Below are 4,566 nucleotides of genomic sequence, written 5' to 3' on the forward strand. Positions count from 1 at the left end.
GAGAATGGAGGAAAAACTCCAAGCCAGAAGGAGCAGATGACAAATTGTATAGAAGAGCAAGAAAGGATGATGGAGTTGGCCAAGCTCTTCCCCAACCATCTTTTCACTTGATTTCCTGGTTTTGTGGCCAGAAAAGCCAGCACCACTGTGATGGTTTTGGCCAAGAGTGAAGAAATGGCAATTGAGAAGATGATGCTGAACACTGTTTGTTGTAGAAGGCAAGTGGCTTTCCTTGGTTGACCAATGAAGAAAAAAGAAGACAAGAAGCAAAGCAGGAGGGAGACCAGGAGGATGTAAGAGAGGTCTCGGTTGTTGGCTTTGACAATGGGAGTTTCTCGATATTTAATGAATATGATTAAAGCAAGGCCTGTGGTTAGGAACAAGAGTAGGGCAAAAGACACAAGGATGATGCCCAGATGTTCTTCATAACACAGGAAAGATGTAACTTTGGGGATACATTGGACTCGGTCCATATTTGGATATTTATCATCCAGACACTTGGTACATTTTTCTGTATCTGAGAAAATAGAAAAGCAATATTGATTTAACATTCTGTCCTTCTACATTTCAAGAAATACCTTCTTGGGACAACAGCCGCTAACACAAATATTGTAAAAGAAGCATTTTTTTAAACAGTTGAACCAAACAAAGAATGTAATNCTCTCTCTCTCTCTCTCTCTCTCTCTCTCTCTCTCTCTCTCTCTCTCTCTCTCCCTCTTCTCCTCTCCCCCTCCCTCCCTCTCTCTCTGTCTCTCTCTCCATGTGTGTCTGTTTATCTGTCTCTCTCTGCCTTGCCTCTGTCTCTGTTACTGTCTCTCTGTACATTGTTAAGGTCTTTCAAACTGGGGAAAGTTCATGGACACACAGATTTCCTATGTTATAAGAAAAACCTTCATAGGGAAGCTACATTATTAGAGGTAAAAAAATTTGAAACAGTTAATGTTTCTAGGCATGCTTCTATGTCCTTCTAGCTGGCACTTCTTAATACTCTATACTGAACACAGAGGATGTGTATCCTGTGAAATCTAGTTGGTTGGCAGAGAAAGACAGTCCTCCAAATAATCTGGAATGACTACTGGGACCAGTGGTAATATTGGTGTAATGATATGCACCCATAACTTTCCTCACCAGCTCATTGTGGACCAATGATACTTTCCAGTGATTTTGAAGGAGAAGCCTATGTAAAGTACGTTGTAATAATCCTTCCAGAAAATGGACCTAAGAGAATTTGTTACATTTTAAAGAACTCTGATATTCTTAGAAAGATAAATGTGGAAGGACAGATCCAAACTAAGAGGCAGAAGAGATATTATCTAGAAGTAGTAAAGCTTGGCCAGTCTACCACACCCTTCTTTCTCTTACTACAGTCTTCTTCAAGGTCTATTCTTCACTTTATATAACAAATTGTGCATTTTGAAAATAAACAAGAAAACAGTTGAGTGGTAATCTTTTTTTTAAACTTACACTTCCATGAAAATTCTCTGGATGAATCCATTTCCATAAGGCCTGCCCTTTTTTGGGGTCTCACCCACCTTCCTGAGTGGAGATGGTCCCTTCCGGACAAGGAACACAGTCATAGCAGCAAACTGGCTCTCCTTCTCGCTTCCGCTTGACAAATCCAGGATGACAATTTTCCACACATTTGGACTGAGGAAGAGACTAAGCAGAAAAAGAAGGAATTTGAAAGAAAACATGTTCACACTAACTATGCTGACATGCCCTTGAAATAAGGTTGAAAGTGATTGCTCAGTTTCTAGAACAGTATTGAGGTGAGACCGTGAGACTATGTCCCTCAAAAAGGGTGAGTCAGGCACCTTTTGCTGAAGCACATGGGATATGAATGTCAGCCTTGTATTGGAAAGCAATGTTTCTAAGGCCCAGCTAGGTATCCAAGAAAAGATCCCTTCTGTTGAAGAACTACAATTAGATGGCATCAACTGGCATGGAAAGAAAAAAAATCCAAATTTATTATTAGCTAAATTTGGAGCCTCCTTTTTTCCCCCATGGAGACTTGAGGTAGCTAACAATCAAGATGAACAATTGTATTCAGGGGATTTTCATGTGAAGTGCCCTCCTACAAGCCAAAGGCCAAATCTAAGCAGCATTTCCTTGTAAATTTGTCAATCATTACTTCAGGAATCAAGAAGGGCTTTTCCCTGAGTCAAAGTCATATTTCAGTGCTTCTGTTTTCTGGGTCAGGGCTTTATCTCACATCAGACCAATCATTACAATTCCAAACAATATGAAAGTTTTGGACCACTTTCCTAGGAGCAGAAGACCTATGAAAGAGAGGCAGGGATAATTCTGATCAAGTCTTGGATTGGTTAAAAGCATCTTGCCCTGCTCTTTTATGGGACATTGGCCCCAACCAGGACAAGATGAATTCTAATTTCAAAGCTTATTTCACACTGAGAGAAAAAAAGGACTTCCATCCAGTCATGATTCCATTTCATTGGATTCAGTCCAAACCTGGACCCAGGGATTGGTCAACAGAATTGCCTTCTGCTCTTTGAAGACAAGGCTATAAGTCTAGCTCTTGAGGGCTTCTCTTACCATTTTCCCAGAGATTTTTTATTTAAGTCATGGTGCATAGACCTTACCCTAATTAAAATGGATCAGAACTATTTGGAGAATAGGGGAAAGACACCAATATTTCTCCCACCTTGTTGTGAAACTTTAGCTGTGACAGATGATCTTGGATGATGATAAGTTTCTGTTTTTCAAAAGTCACCAGTTTTCCTATGATGGGGTTGTTCTTGGGGGAAAATGTCCAGCTTGAGATCTTCAGATCAGCTGTTAAATCACCATTTTGGTCCAAGTACAGTTTTATGTCAGAAATATTGCAAAACTCATTCTTCTCCAGAAAGGGGTGGAACTAGAATTTGAAACATCCATGAATTTTAAAAAACAGTAGTCAGTAACTTATCCCTTGTTGTCTTTTCTTATCTGAATCTTTCTTCTAGAGCAGGCATGTCAAACTGCCAGCCTGCGGGCCGGATGCGTCATGATGAAACCGCCGGCAATGGGGAAAAAGTCACGATACGTTGCACGATGTCACATGATGTCACGAGTTTGACATGTCTGTTCTAGAGTGATCTAACTTGCAAATACTCTTAGATGGGAGAACAAGTTTTACCATTATCTTCAAAACTGACAAAGAAAGGTTCACCAACATTTATCAATCATACTATCAATACATGTTCTGAAAAGGTATAACTGAAAAAAAATGTGAATTGCAGAGAGTATTGTAGAGAAGGTTTCAAATAAATTGGACAAAGAAGCAAAAAGAATATTCATAAACTTCTTGGGGGAAAAAACCCCACAGGGTGATTGCCAGAAAGCATGGGTTTGTCAAGAAGAAAGTTGTCAGGCTAATTTTCTCCCAGACAGAGAAAAATGGGAATTATGACCAAATGAGCTAATTCTACTTTATTGTAAGACTACATTAAGAGAATATTTATGTATTTAATCATAATTATGTGACACATTTTGATGCGAGACAATACCGCAAGTCTGAAAATACAATTGTCCTACCATTTATTTTTATTTTTTTTACAACCGGAGAAGTTAGAGAATCTGATTTTCATTCTATGCCCATTATTCAGTTTTGGTCGCCCCCACTTCTCTGATTACACATTTTTAAGTTTACTTTTAATTTAATTATAACTTGAATTCAGCAAACCATTAGTGAACTAATTCCTGCTGTGATGGTTAAGAACCTAATTAAATGAGGATGGATGGTATGATAATTACATAGATAAAACTGTCAAATATTTTTTAAAAATACAAAGCTTCCCAAAAAACATTTATATTTTCTGATGGAGAAAAGTGCTTAAAATCAGACAAGAAAAATATTTTTAGCAACTAGGATTTGATAAATTATAATAATCTTGTATAAGAACAAAACTGTAGATGGGAGATATAATATTGACCTTTCATTAAGATTTTGTATGTACTTTTCTCATATTATTATATCACTGATTCTAATAAATTAGAAGTAGTACTATTTTAATTTAACAAGTATTATATACAATTTTATGATAATGTCATTAAAGATTTGGATGACATAGAATTAAATGGCTACCAATTGATATATAAGGAACGGTTGCTGGAATTGGGTATGTCTAGTTTAACGAAGAGAAGGACGAGGAGGGACATGATAGCAGTGTTCCAATATCTCAGGGGCTGCCACAAAGAAGAGGGTGTCAAGCTATTCTCCAAAGCGCCTGAAGGCAGGACAAGAAACAACGGATGGAAACTGATCAAGGAGAGAAGCAACCTAGAACTAAGGAGAAACTTCCTAACAGTTAGAACAATTAACCAATGGAAGAACCTGCCTCCAGAAGCGGTGAATGCTCCAACACTGGAAGTTTTTAAGAGGAGACTGGACACCCATTTGTCTGAAATGGTGTAGGGTTCCTGCCTGAGCAGGGGGTTGGACTCGATGACCTCCAAGGTCCCTTCCAACTTTATTATTATTATTATTATTATTATTATTATTATTATTATTATTATTATTATTATTATTATTATTATTATTATTATTATTATTATTATTATTATTAT

Source organism: Protobothrops mucrosquamatus, unplaced genomic scaffold (genome assembly GCF_001527695.2).
Source record: "Protobothrops mucrosquamatus isolate PMUCROS unplaced genomic scaffold, P.Mucros_1.0 scaffold258, whole genome shotgun sequence".
Classification (NCBI taxonomy): Eukaryota; Metazoa; Chordata; class Lepidosauria; order Squamata; family Viperidae; genus Protobothrops; species Protobothrops mucrosquamatus.